The sequence below is a fragment of the Eptesicus fuscus genome, chromosome 11 (assembly GCF_027574615.1).
Source record: "Eptesicus fuscus isolate TK198812 chromosome 11, DD_ASM_mEF_20220401, whole genome shotgun sequence".
Classification (NCBI taxonomy): domain Eukaryota; kingdom Metazoa; phylum Chordata; class Mammalia; order Chiroptera; family Vespertilionidae; genus Eptesicus; species Eptesicus fuscus.
Window position 1 is genome coordinate 25544589 of NC_072483.1, and position 15915 is coordinate 25560503.

The window sequence follows — 15915 nt, forward strand, 5'->3', positions numbered from 1 at the left end:
TAAACTATTCTGCAATATTTCTGGTGGGGGGCTTCTAATATTTTTTCTCTGCTACTGGACTGCTAGCGGCACCAGATATACAATTTGTAAAACCCCTTATATATAACATAAATATTTAAAAAATGAAGAAAGGCTGACTGATTCCCTTTCTTTGGGGAAGGGGAGGAAACTGAAAGCTTACCTACCATGTTTATAAAGGAAAGTGTCTATCAACTCACTCCTTCCCCAAACATTTACTAATGCCAGGGTCTAGCCAGGAAGAACAGAAAAGATGGACAGGCTGCCCGCTGCAATGAATACTGTCCGTAATAGTGACATATACAAAGTACTGAAGTAACAAACAGGAAGGAGAGGTAACTGTCTGGGACAACCTGAAAATGTCTCACGAACGAGGTGTCTACCCCGCATGGACACAAATTACAGTCCCTGGGCAGCCAAGTACATTTAGATGGCACAATTTGATGGAATACCACCTTTATAACATAATGCAGCACCATTTGACCCTTACAGCTTTAATTCCCCATCTAAAACTTGAGGTTCGGGAAGGTTCTGAGTGTTCCTGGAATCACTCTGGTGGAAAGTGGCAAAGCAGGGGCTCCCAGTCCTCTCAGCCCCAAGTGCTTTCCATTACGCCAGGGACATGAATTGGTCATGGACGAGTTACATTGCAAATGCATTTTTCTGTACTTAATAAATACAAAATATCATCCTTGTTATTACCATGATTACAACTCCAATAAATCCTCCCTGGCTGACAAGCCAAATGGCTAACTTCAGGTGTTTATATGATCTGCAGCACTAGCCTTTCACATAAGAAGAGTGATTACATAATAAGTGCATGTATCATAAATAGGAATTCAAGTGCCTTCCTCATGGGCTACAAAAGGCACAGCTGATCAAAAAGCAGTGATCTCAATTTTACACCCACATTGCTATATTAATGTCATGGTTTGTTGCTCTAAAGTAAAAAATTAAAAATCTTACAAAGAAGATGCACTTTTGTTTAAATTGTCTCTGCGTACCTAACTATAGCAAAGAGAAAAACTATGGCCAGAAAATGCCCTATTTTCACCAAAAATATTCCCACCACCACCTCGTACAAGTCTTCCAAGAACTTAAATTGAAAATTCTGAAATATGAAGGTATTTGCTTATCTACAAATCTTATCCTTAGTAGAGAGAACAAAAAAACATTTATCTCAATCAATATTTTCCTTAAAAGAAACTGGATGGCCACTTGTGGGTCTACTTATTGGAAAATTCTCCCCCTTTCCCTGTATCCCCACTCCCAGCCCCAACATACACACCCATTCTTAATCATTAAGACTTGAGTAAGTTCAACATTTTTCACACACAAGGTAGAAAAATTCATTAAATGTGGTCCCTTTATTAATTATTAATTACAAAGAAAAAATGGTACCTTTAAAATGGAGAAATTTGGTAGACATGAATTTATCCAAGTGATCAAACTAAATATGATCAATGATGGGACAAATTGATATCGTGTATTTCCCAATACAGTATACTGAGAAAGATTCAATCACCAATGAGAAAGATACAAATCTGCCAGAAATGCCTAATCTGAATTTGGTCATGAGGAAACAGACACATATCTTGCAAAATAACTGGGCTGGATCTCCAAGAAGGTCAATGTCATTAAAGAAAAAAAATATATATAGATTAAAGGAAAATAAAGAGACTCCAAAGCAAAATGCCACTCTGATACTGGGTAGGGAAAAAGCAGCTATAAAGGAAATTATACGGACAACAGGGAGACTCTGGATATGGGCTGAATATAAGACTGTAAATTTTCATCAGTCTTAAATTTCTTAAGTTTAATAATTTTACTGGGTTTATGCAGGATATTATCTTTCTTTTTAGGATGATTGTTGAATTGTTTATATGTGACGTTACATGATGTCTGCAACGAATTCTTAAATTGTTCAGTCAAAAGGCTACTAATAATAAATATTCATATGTATATATTAACATAGAGAAATAAAAATGTGCAAATATTAACAATTAAGTGATTGGCATGTTGTAATTCATTGATCTAGTCTTGCAATTTTTTTTTAAGTTATACATTATAAAACTACAATTTGGGGGAATATGCACAAAATGGCCTTAAGTAGAAGAGAAAACTATGCTACATGCCATAAGCAATAAATCCATCATATATATACTTTTAGTCATAATCCAATTATTTATTTCCTACATGAGAATTATCCTCAGGGTAGACCTGAGAAATCTGTAGAAAATGTTTAACCAAGGTGAGTCCTATTCCTACCACACCACCCCTCTTTTCATCCTCCCAGCTGATCCGTAATGAAGGAATCCAAATCTAAAGTTGAGCCTTCCAAGTCAAACTCCCAAATGAAACAATGCAATACATTCAGAAGCAAAATGGCAATAATTTTCAAAATATTAACCACACCAACACTTCCTGTAGTTTCTTCAATCATTAACAGGAAATTCATTATATTTTTATTGCTGATCTTGAAATAGCCCTCATGCTCCTAAATTGTGGAAATTAGCTCTATCATTAGTAAAACAGGTCTCTGCTTTTTCACTTGGAAAAGGGTTGTTAAATTGGACAATAAGCAACTCCTCAAATATTCAGCTCGGTGATTCCCTAAAACAAGCCATGAATATGCCCTCAAAAGGAACGCAGGTGTGACTTATAGGCAATTTTCACTTTGCTTCCTTCCATCAATTAAAAAAAAGTTGACAATCATACAATGAGTGACATCACTCCATCAGCAGCTAATCCCTCGGCTCCCCACGTTCCTCTTGCCTCAGGTATTATTTAAGCAATAAATCCCAGCAAGGTGAGCTTTAGCATCCCGCACGGCGTGTCTGGCAGGAAAGGGCACAAGGTGATAGCGAACACCGGTAGGAACAAGATAATTCCTGACAGCTGCTGCTTGAGCACAAGTTAAATTGAACAGTTTATCTCAGCGTGAAGATGTTATAAGGTTTTATGTTTAATATTTTTAAATTAACATAAAACCCAGAGAAAGCCAGTTGGGCAATCTTTCACAAACATGACATACTACAATCACTGCATAAGCTGGATTAGTACTTATTAACCACGCGACTACAGAATTAAGCTGTTTTTAGACCACCAAAGAGCTTTAAATTGCAACTTTTGTCTCTGTAAGAGAAACCTATATTTAAAATGTCTGCTAAATTCAAATTAGCGGCTACATCATTAAGTTACCATCTCACGAAAAGCCTAAGTAAGCTGCTATTAGGATCCTCTAACCCAAACGGCTCAGGCTGCCGGCACATTTGCACCTTTCTATGCATTTGGGATTGTGTCCGTACACATGGTTCGATTGTTCTCAGTGCCCATTATATCTGCAATCTGAGTCATATTTGCCTGAGAAATACAAAATCATTCAACACAGTGAAATTCAACATTCGAGGTTTTATCCTTTTCTTGCTCAGTTTGAATAAACTGGTTGCTTGCCTTTCACCCTGCTGCCTTAATAGGTAAAAAGCGATGCTGAGATACACTTAAGCAATGTAGGAGTGAGGCCACCATTATCAGGATGCATACTTTTGTATCTTAAAGGAAATGGAAAGACAACGAAAGGAGAAACAGACAGGCATTCAGTATTTAACCACCACTACATATAATCTAGCCATGCTCCCTCATTCCTCATTCCTGCCCCATGACATCTTTTCAACAGCTGCCGTACCCACTCACCCCCAACCACGTATAACAAATCAGGATATAGTACCCAGGTTAACACAGATACCGGTTTGGGTGGTCACTCATATTGAATGATTCATTGTAGGGCTTCATAGGCCCTGGCCAAAAGAGTCAGTTCTGTTCTTCCAGCTGTGTGGCTTCACGTTGCTCAGTCTCATTCCCAACGTCTTTGTTCTTTTCTGATTCCTGTCCCTTGATATCCACTCTCCAGGACTGTAGACCCTGTACTTGCTGTGATGTAGCATTTTCTACGATGATGGAAATGTTCTATATCGGTACTGTCTGATATAGTAGCGACTAGCTACATATGGCTATCCGGCACTTGAAATGTAGCGAGTGCAACCAAGGAACTAAACTTTAAATTTAATTCAATTTAATTAACTTAAGTAGAAACTAAATAGCCATACAGTGAAGCCTACTGTGTAGGAAAGCACAGCTCTGGATGGACCAGCTTGGCTTAACCTAACACTCCACCCATGGCACCTGAATGCATTTCCTCACTTAACTGATTTGCTGGTACAGATCCTTGACTGGATTCTAGTAATCTAATTTTTAAGTTCCTCCTGGCCAGGCTCTCCAATTCTGGAATGACACTATTTCCTTTTTCCTTCTGATAATTAGAAAACACATATTCATTGCAGAAATGTTTTAAGTACAAAAAATATAAATTAAAGAAATATCACCCACAATCACCCCAAAAAGAGATAGGCACTATTTACATTCCAGCAATCATTTAGTCAATTGTATGTTGAGCATCATCATTTGCAAGATACTAGACTAAATGATGGACATAAAATAGGAAACAAAGTAGCTAAGGAAAGATGAAAATTGACAGGTTGAGGAACTAAATAAAGACCGAGGAGGCTGGAGCAATTCATTCAATGAGAAAATGGCCAGAGAAGAGCATGAGGAAATCAATGGACCTCTGGAAGACATGAACATAACTATGGATTTTATGTTAACAACAATGGGTACAAACTGAAGGATGTTAAGCAGGGAAAATACAAAAGTATGTATGTATCTTGAGTGCATTTACTCTTATTCCTTTTACTTTCTAATTATATATATAAATACATTGTTAGGGATTTTTTGCTAGTAACACTTAACACAATATGTTGTTCTACTATCTTAAAAATTATTCTTAAAACATATGATTTTAATATATTTAATAATGTGATGTGCATAACACCCATAACTAGGGCATGATTTTTATATTCATACTAGTGGCCCGGTGCACAAAATTCATGCACGGGGTGGGGAGGGTCTCTCAGCCCAGCTTGCACCCTCTCCAATCCGGGACCCCTTGGGGAATGTCCAGCAGTCAGACATCCCTCTCGAAATCTGGGACTGCTGGCTCCTAACCGCTCACCTGCCTGCCTGCCTGATTGCCCCTAACTGCCCTCCCCTGCTGGCCTGATCTCACCCCCAACTACCCTCCCCTGCTGGCCTGATCTTGCCCCCAACTGCCCTCCCCTGCCGGCCTGGTCGCTCCTAACTGCCCTCCCCTGCCGGCCTGATCTCACCCTCAACTGCCCTCCCCTGCCAGCCTGATCTCGCCCCCAGTGGCCCTCCCCTGCCAGCCTGATCTCGTCCCCAACTGCTCAACTGCCCTCCCCTGCCGGTCTGATCTCGCCCCCAATTGTCCTCCCCTGCCAGCCTGATCTCGCCCCCAACTGCCCTCTCCTACCAGCCTGATCTCACCCCTGACTTCCCAACTGCCCTCCCCTGCTGGCCTGATCTTGCCCCCAGCTGCCCTCCTCTGCCAGCCTGATCTCGTCCCCAACTGCTCAACTGCCCTCCCCTGCCGGTCTGATCTCGCCCCCAATTGTCCTCCCCTGCCAGCCTGATCTCGCCCCCAACTGCCCTCTCCTACCAGCCTGATCTCACCCCTGACTTCCCAACTGCCCTCCCCTGCTGGCCTGATCTTGCCCCCAGCTGCCCTCCTCTGCCAGCCTGATCTCGCCCCCAACTGCCCTCCCTTGCCAGCCTGATTGTCCCTACCCCCCTGCCAGCCTGATCTTGCCCCCAACTGTCCTCCCCTGCCTGCCAGCCTGATCGCCCCTAACTGCCTCTGCCTCGGCCCCCACCACCATGGCTTTGTTCAGAAGGAAGTTGGACATCTGGAAGATGGCCGGTCGACCCGGTCTAATTAGCATATTACCCTTTTATTAGTATAGATTATGTAGGATAGGATTGCTTAAATGGGGGGGAGGGGACCTTTTTCATCAGGAAGAGATACTCTTGGCAAACAAAAATACATAATCCCTATATCTGGACTGATAGCCAGCCGTATGCACTATACTGCCAAACCGGTCATTAAAAAATTGTACCACTTTCTTACACCTTACACCAAACAGCTGTTGCCCGTAAAACCCCTCCTCAGCCCTCACCTTAGATTCTGCCTTTGCAGTTCACACAGATTAGGTTCTGATTGGTTGGTTTCTATGCCAGTCAGCATCAAAAGCTCTGCCTCCTAGGCAGCCATTGGCTCTTTGCGCTTCACATAGTTGTGGTTCTGATTGGTTGGTTTCTATGCCAGTCAGCGTCTCCGGGCTTATCTCCAGGCCTGATCATAGAGGTGGGGCTGATCAACAGCCACACCAGGCTGCTGGCGAGTGGGCTGAAATGCTAATCTCTTGGAGAGAGAGAGGAGCGGCTGCTGGCGAGGCCAGGAGATAGAGAGAAGCAGGGTCTGATCCTCAAGGCTGCGGATCAGACCCTGCTTCTCTCTCTCTCCGGCCCTCACCAGCAGCCGTGGTAGCCACTGATCAGCCCCACCTCTCTCCCTCCCTGAGAGGTCAGCAGTTCAGCCCGCTCGCCAGTCCCCACCCACCGAAGCCTGCTGCGCGAGCAGCCAGGTGTTTGGTCGAGCCTTCGGTCATTTTGGACGTTACGGACCCTGGGTTTTTATATATTAGGATACATAAGCTTTACAATTTTGATTGCATAATCTCTTATATTACATTTGTTTATGTATTTCATACGATTTTTTTTAATATCAGAAAATTTTACTTACTATCAATGGAAAACAGACTGTGAGGAGTCAGTTTGGAAGAAGGAAGAACAGGAAGGAGAGGAGTAAGGAGGGTGGCTTGGGCTAAGATGACAGACTGGAGGTAAGGAGCAGTGGCCTGGCTGAGTTTGCTGACAGCACCATCAGGTTTGCGGATGACCTAGACATAAGGAGGGAAGAATGGAGTACTAGCTTTTCCTTCGCTTTATCACCTCCAATGTTTGTAAATAGTGATTCAGTATAACAGCAGTTCAATAAAACATACAGGCCTAAATGAAAATCAGTCCCAAACATTTCAAAAGCCTTTGGCTTAAATATACTTTTGTAATTTGTAAAGCCTATATAGAAAGATAACTGAGTTCTAATATCCATTAATCATTGATATACAAATTTCATTTTCAGCCAGTATGCTTCAGTTGCCAGCTCCTTCATCTTAATTAGAACACCTTTACTACACGTTTAAATGCTATGGATTTTCAAAAACCTTCCAGAACACTGCATAACAAAATGTTTCCATTTGCTAAGACAACTAAGAATACAAGATTAAAATCATATCTAAAAGGAAAAGAAATGTAGTCATTTAGTTTCCTAGGTTCTTGTGATGGGTAATTTACAGGCTGTTTAGAAAAGAGTATCCAGGTTCCCAAAAGCTGTCCCATGGTGTAGCACCAATTAATGGGGGCAGTTTTGCCTTTTCCACCGTGTCACGTCCCTTCCCAGTGCCTGCCATGCTGGCCGGGAGAGCATCGTGTAAATGACACTTGCACAGAAGGCACGGAATCCAGGTCTGTAGGGAGGACCTGCCACTGTACCGTCTCTCCACCTGGCTTCTTAACACCTGTGCACGCTGCAGACACCGGCGCTCTGACCTGCACTACGGAGGCTTAAGGAGACAAATTACATGGTACCTGTTGGAGCTTTGTTACTAAAGGTGTCACTGAAATTTAGGCACCTCAACTACTCCAGCAACCTCTCAAGTCTTTTAATTCTTGGTTTCTGGCATAATGCCTAATCCATAAAAGACACTCAATAATTACGTTTGTAACAACAAAGGATGAAACAGGAAGGAAGACTGGGCATAAGTATTGAAAAAAGAAATCTCTAAACAAATGGAAATTGTTACTGTGTGCACAAACATTTTTTATGTATTTTGAAACTAGACCTCATTATTTTTTAATGTATTTTTATTGATTTCAGAGAGGAAGGGAGAAGGAGAGAGAGATAGAAACATCAAGATGAGAGAGAATCATCATTGATCAGCTGCCTCCTGCATGCCCCCTACTGGGGATGGAGCCCCCTACTCAGGCATGTGCCCTGACCGGGAATCGAGCTGTGACCTCCTGGTTCATAGGTCAATGCTCAACCACTGAGCCACACCAGCCGGGCAGAACTCATTATTAAGAGCATTCTTAAACACACAAGGTAATATGAACCGCTCAGAACATTTATACATAAAGCTGTTTTAGACATTCTACCAATAAGTCAACAAATCAAAATATTATCAGATCTCGCCCTAGCTGGTTTGGCTCAGTGGAAAGAGTGTCAGCCTGTGGACTGAAGGGTCCCAGGGTTGATTCCAGTCGAGGGCACATGCCTGGGTTGCGGGCTCAATCCCCAGTAGGGGGCTGTGCAGGAGGCAGCCAATTGATGATTCTCATCCTTGATGTTTCTCTCTCTCCCTCTCTCTTCCTCTCTGAAATCAATAAAAATATACTTTTAAAAATATTATCAGATCTCTTGACTTGACAATATAAGAAGTACAAGATATCATCCCTTTTGGAAAAGAGCTGACAATATAACTGGTAAAATAAGCAAAAAATACAGGAAACATTGAATAACAATAACAAGATAAGTATCTTCTGTCCTGTACAAGCAGAGTCACGAAGCTGCACAGCTGACTGGGAATGCAGAGAGAGGCACTAAATGCTATGGTTTGGTTGGAAGACAAAAGAGAGAGTGAGGAAAACCAGGAAGCCTCAAGTTTATTGGGGGCAGCAGAAGCCTGGGTCCTGAGGTTTTGGGTCTGCAAGTGTCAGCACAATTTAAATAAGTCTGGGGAGAAGGGACAGTTTGCTAAAGTTTAGCAAAAAGATAAGTGATCAGATAAAACTGGAAAGGTGGTCTTCCATCAGACCCAGAGGTACCCAAGTGCAGGGTGGGAAGTTTGTAAAAGTCTGTGCTTTGTCTATTAGCAATGTGGGGATGCAATGTACATTTATTATTGTACTAACAATGCTCTATTTCTTATTACCTTAACTAACCGAGATGTGACTGCTCGCTGGCTAAGAAAAGTGATAGTAAATTGAAATAATCGGAGTCAAATAAAATACCACCATCATTACCACTTTCAACATAAGGGAGGTTGCCCTGTACATATCCAAATACAGATAATACCAGTTCATTTAAAACCATGGCTCTCCATCATCACTTTGTGATAATGAAATCCTGAAGTCACCATAATGTGATAATATTCTAAAGGAAGAGAGGGAACTGTGTACTGTGCAAGTTTTTGAAATATATATCATTTCATTTAATCATCACCCTAAGAGATGTGTCTTATTATCCCCATCTTGCCAGTTCACTGAAGCACAAGAAGTCTGGTTAGATGCTAAGACAAGCAGTTCCTATGAGGCAGAGATGAGTTTCAAATCCAAGTTGATCTCGCCCCAAAGCCTCTACTTTTTTCAGTTATTCCACACTGATTTAGAATCATCTAAGATTAGAATGTGACTCAATGTTTCCTGTAAACTGTACTTCTTAGTACAGTCTGTGTTTGAGAAATAAAAGAATATAAATGGTACACAGAGGAACTGTACTCACCTGAACTGTTTTATGTCACCCTTCATTCATCACATATTTACTGGGTGATTGTACCACTAGACAAATTGTGGAAAGGTGACGTCCATCAAGGAGGAGCCCCTGAGGAGATGTAACCTAGGCAGCATCCCAGGTAACAGGAAGGAGTCAGCCTACTGGCGTCACAAGGATGCAGGTGGTCAGGGCAGAGGGACAGAGAGAAGTGGGGCTGATAGGAAGAGCAATGACTTGGTTCCTGGGAGGGAGAGGGTGAGCATGACTCAAAGGTTCCCAACTTGGGTAATCGCAATTAGTGGTAACATTCCTTCACAAAGAGAAAAAAACAAACCAGGCTGGAGTAGAGGGGAAAAAAGAGAGACAGTTTTCACAAATGCTAAATATAAGTAGAGTGCCCCCTACGCAACTAAAGATAACAGATAATAGACTAAAGAAGAAATTTCATTAGAGATTTTTTTAAGGAAGGTCTTTTTATTTTTTTTTTTTAAGTCTTCACCAGAGGATATGCTTTTATTGATTTTTTGAGAGAGAGAGGAAGGGAGAGAAAGAGAGAGAGAGAGAGACATTGATGTGAGAGAGAAACATCAAGATAGGTTGTCCACCCTGACCAGGAATCAAACCCGCAACATTTTGGTATACGGATGACACTCCCACCTGATCAGGACTATTAGAGATTTAATTCAACTAATGTGTCAGATAAAAATGTTGGTTCTGGTGTGTTATATAATTTTATATATCTGTTTAACATGTTTCTCCAATATTTTACATATTATCTTGTTTTTTCCCCATTAAAGTATATATTCCTTGATGAGATATATTAGATCTGCTATTGGTTTTTTAAAATATCTGGTAGTTTCCTTAACATGACAGTCCCCACTCAAATGGACTTACGTTTTCTTAGAGTGAGTCCTATAGCTTCCTTGTTCATTTCCCTATCCCAGGTGCTCAATAAACAAATAGATGAATGAATGAATGAATGAATCAGTCAATCATTCATTCCCTCAATGACAATGAGAAAATAAAACTGGTGATTCTCTGTTTATAGTAAAATGTTCAATATGATATTTACTTCTACCATTAAAATATAAGTAGGATAGCATCTCATATCCCCCCACCCCCAAAGAATGCACTTACCTTCTTATCTGAGCACACAACACAATTCTAAGGAGTGTTATTTGGTGTTGTTTTTGTTTAAGCCCATTACTTTTTCCTTATGATCCCTAATAATATGTCCGGCACTGTTTTCTAATTCACAATCCTAACATATCAAGTACTTAAGCTATCGCCCAAAGAAAAGGAACTCCTGGGGAAAGGTGGTGTCAACCTGGTACAGAGATCAGGAATACACAATGTCATGATAATGATTTCTGTCATCTTCCGGGATTCATGATCACCAGCCTTGAAGAAGTAAGTCAATTAACATGCAAAAGGCATCTAACTTGCTGAGTGTGCTGGGAACACTTCATATGGTGTTTTATCTCCATAAACTAATATAATTAGTATGTGAAATATTTATCATTCACCTCATGATTAATCTATCAGAGAAGACTATTCCTTAACAGCAGCATATCATTTTATATTGGAATGTTCTTTGCCCTTTAGTTCATGTCACTCATGAATCCCTAGAGTTTATTTCTAAATATTAGAAAGTTGGAAATCCAGAGATCCAAGGCAATGGATATGAATCTTATCATTGCTCCAACTCAGCCTTACCAATACTGTCTAAGATTATACACATGTAAGGACACACTGATCAGTCAAGCCAGAACACTATTGCTCAAAGAGATACAGAAAACTGTTCAGGCACAAGCCTAAGAAACAAACCATAGGCAAGCTAGAGTGGCATTTAGACAACAAGAATAGTTACAATAGTCATAACAATAACAATAATAATATTATCCTGCCTCCTGGTATATCACGTAAATTATCCCTGACAACCATGGAAGGAAAGGTATTTTGTGCCCCAATAATGAAAAAGCTAACATGGCAAATATGGTAAGTTGCTATTTTTACTGAGTCACATCTATTGCTAAAATTAACAAGCACAAATAAAATGCCTCCTAAATATTCCATCTTTCTATAATCAGTCATAAGATCTAAATTTTTTTGTGCTTATAAGTATTTGGTCTAAATCTGTTTCCCAGAATCCTGTATTCTATTGACTTGTTCTATCATTTGATTTGTGACATTTTGTTATGCTTTTCATAGAGATTATTCCTATGTTTTGATTATGTCGTCCATGTTTGTTTTGGCAAATCTGAGACAGTTCTTTGAAATCTTCCCTGACTTTGATGCTTAATATGCCATTTGGAGAAATACACACACCCCCCAAAAAAAATTATTTACTACCTCCAATGTATTACTACTTTGCACACCACTTTAATTACATGGATATAACTAGATAATTAATTACAGAAGTCAAAACCAGTGGAGTGTAAGTACACAGTAGGCACTCAGCAAGTGTTTGGGAGCGTGTACTATTAAATAATGCAGTGCATCAGGAGATGCAGAAAAATAATTTGAAGACATGAGTCCCAGGACTGTGTCCTGGTCATTTACCCTTTTATTCTAAAGATGAGACTTTTTATAAACATTGATTTGTTAATCCTGTGTTTCTTTCTCATCAAGCCAACAATGTAAAAATTCTAGCATTATGTTTCTAGTCTATATCACAGAAGGGGGTTTCATAGGGGGGAACAGTTGAAAGCTAGTGTTTCAAAGATCAAAACTTCCCACAAAAAAAAAACTTCCATTTTAATAACATAAAATGAAAATTTTAAGCTCTCCTATGTGACTGAGTTTGATGAAAAAAACAACACTGTATTTTTTAAATATGGTTCCTTTGACCACAACTTAAATAACTGCCCTGTTTTTTTTTTTTGTTTTTTATTTTTATTTTTTGGTCTTTTTTTTTTCTTAAAGTAACATATGCATAGGTACAGGGGGAAAAAGACAGATGAAAATTTAAAATGTTATATAAACAATACTGTTGAAGGTCATTCAACACAACCTCCATGACATAATAACTCTCTGAGATGCATTTTTCTCGGTCTCACCTACCACAATGCACTATATGTGGGACTCATCACATATTCTGGCCAGCAGGAACCTCATGTTGCCTTGGCCACACTTCCTTACCAGGAGACTAAGGAGCACAGATGAGGTCACCTGCCCTGGGTTAGCCAGTTAGCGGCCAAGCTGGGCCCACGATAGAGTTAGTTACAGAAAGGGGGTCACAGGTGTTGTTTGGGCACCTGCCTCCTCATTTCAATAGTGGGAACAGCTTTCAGTTAGATATCGGGATGAAAACATTTTCCATTTAAAAGGGGGGAAAGCCAACTCACTGGGGAAAAAAAGTCAGTAAAACTTTCTTTGATCATGTTTCACCCTTTCTACAAAATAGAGACAAAAGTACTTAAATGTGAACATTAATAAGCACTAGAGACTCGCTACAGACATCCATCCGAGTCTGAGTGTTATTTGAATTTCCACTGCCCACGTCTTAGGGTCACAGGCCACAGGTCACATAAAAGCCACCGGAGCTTCTCGCTGCCACGTGAGGCATTTACACACAGGGCGCAGCAGGGCAGCATGCCTCTGAGCCAGCCCTTTCCTTTCCTCCCTTTCCTCTCCTGGTACAGAACAGTGTCTGAGAGTCAGGAAATACACAGATTGCCAGGAGAGCAGCAAGCAGGGAGCCTCATACCTGGCTGGGGAAACCCAGAAAAGCTTTCAAGGAAAAAACACTTGAGATGGACATTAAAAGATTAGAAAAATTCCCAATCCAGTGTGTGTTAAGAGTAGGGATTGGAAAGGGGCGAGATAATGAGTTTCCATTAACAATGCAGAGAAAAAGCAAACTCTGAGGACCAGAAATACCCACATTTTATATCCTTATATTAATATTACATATACAGTTATATTTATATATGTATATAAACACACACATATAGAGACATAGATAGATATAGATATAGATATAGAGCTAGATATAGATATAGATATAGATATAGATATAGATATAGATAGAGATAGAGATATAGATATATAGATATAGTTTGATATAGTATATAAGGGATACAAAGCTAAGCTAAACTTGACATCCTTCATTTCATCTTTGCATTGGCAATTGATATATAAGAAAAGAGCTGAAGTTCTATAAGAGTGAACATTTAATATTTTAAATAACTTTGTTGTAATCCCCATACCATGTATACTGCTAGTGTTATACATCGTTAAAACGATGCCAACCCGCTGCAAATGAATTTCAGGATAAATTGCTCTCCTACTCAGTTCCCAAAGTTAAAAATAATCAGATGGGACATTCTAATAACTTTTTGCACTAACTCCTTATCTTGAAAAACACTTTCAAAGAAATGTTAGTATTTCACCACTCCATAGGAATCAGTAACAAGGCGAGATTCTCCCAAGAATATTCCAACAGTCCTTGAAACACGAAGACTGTCACAAAACCTGAGCATCTGGCAACTCTGCCACCATGAAGTATCCATATGGAAGAGACCAAAATGTGTCAAAGTACCTAAAACGATTTTGGAGAGTGCAGAAGATAGAATAAATAATTCAGTATCGTCAACACTTTCAACAGCAGGTAGTGGATATGCTACCTGCTTCTATAATGTGCCAGAATGTAACATAAGTGTGTGAGGCAGTGTGTGTGAGAGAGAAAAAGGCAGAGAGAGGAAGGGTATACATGAGCCTAAAAACTATTTTTATAGAGAAATATCCCTTAGGTAGTTCTCTTTGTAGGGACATCAGATCTTTGTAAGTATAGGTTTATAGACATACAGAAGAAAAAAATGAAGTCAATAAAAATGTATTTTTAAGATAAATATAGCAACAAATGTATTACTTTAGAGTCAGTTTTTTAAAAAAAACTGCATTAACTTAACATCATGGTTGAAGTTGTATGTGCAAAAAAAGTCAAAAAATCCAAAATTATGGTTCCCTCAGCAACCATAACTGTGTCTTCATGCATATATGAGTATTCTGCATTACTGTAATGATGATACATTTCAGCCGTAATATCAGTTTATGCAATGTGACTGAATTAGGATTCTTTGGGGAACTATAACTTAGAATTTTTGGACTTTTGTGAATGTAAAATCGTAATCATAAAATTATATTAATATAGGGTGGGGTTTTAGCTTTTTATTTTCTGGCATTTAAAAAAACAATAAAGAATGAGTGGTTGACAACATTAAAGTAGTAAAAGGTTGGTTGATTTGTAATAATACAAAAAAGATTTGATACAGAGCCTAATACCTTAAAACAGAACTACAAAGAAAACTCCAAAAAAAAGAAAAGTCCCTCTGAATATTAACCAAAGACAAGAACAGGCAAGACATCTTTCTAGGAGTGACTAAATTTACTCTTTCCATAAAATGTTAGTTTCTGATTAGAGGGTACTTTCATTTAACTAGATTTCAACATGAATATAAATACCAATGCCTGAAATAACTTCCTCACTATATATTCCTGCATTTTACCAAGGGAAAAAAATAGTGTTACAATGGCCCTCCAGCCCGGCCCATGGGGCTCCGTGGTTAAGCGTGGACCTATGGAACAGGAGGTCACGATTCGATGGGCACATGCCTGGGTTGGGGGCTCGGTCCCTGGTGGGAGCGTACAAGAGGCAGCCAATCAATGATTCTCTCTCATCATTGATGTTTCTATCTCTCCCTTTCCCTTCCTGTCTGAAATCAATAAAAATATATTTTAAAAAAATATTGGCCCTCCATATTTTCGAGAGCAAAGCTGGTTGGGAACCACTTTCCTTTCTTGCCTGTGGAACATGGCAGGATATAACCTGTCAGATGAAAGGGCATCACAGTCACCAACTACTTTTTGATCAGGAGGCTGAGCCTGATTCAAATGTGGTCCACAATGACATAGGTAAATAATGACTAAGTTAAACTCAAGAACAAAGTTACTATTTTGTGTTATTATTTAGTTATTATACAACCATAGAGTAAGATGAAGTAAAGAACCACGTTTTCACCAAAAATGTTAATCCTAGCACTGAAATAGGATATCAGAATGTTACTCTAACCTGTTGTACAACCTCCCCACTTGTTGCATTTTGTAAGTAATTGGTTATGCCACATAACTCCACGTATCATTCAGAGAGAATAAGAATGGCATGATGTCAAGAGGTTGAAATTAAATAAATGAATGCCCTATTTGATATCTTAGAGGAAAGGAGTTGGGCATTCCAATCATGTTACTGATATGGCCAATTACATGTATGACAAAGAGGGGAAGGATCTGAATGTCCCCAGAGTTTCAAAGAATGAGAGAATTACTGAGCCCTCTTTAACAGCATACATGCAATGTTGTCTCATTTTTATATA

General features: G+C 39.6%; 1 protein-coding gene across 2 annotated transcripts in view; it reads right to left on the reverse strand.

Moving 5' to 3' along the window:
* GTDC1 (glycosyltransferase like domain containing 1) overlaps positions 1-15915 on the reverse strand; it is a 364616-nt gene that overhangs the window by 185504 nt on the left and 163197 nt on the right. The window lies entirely within an intron of this gene.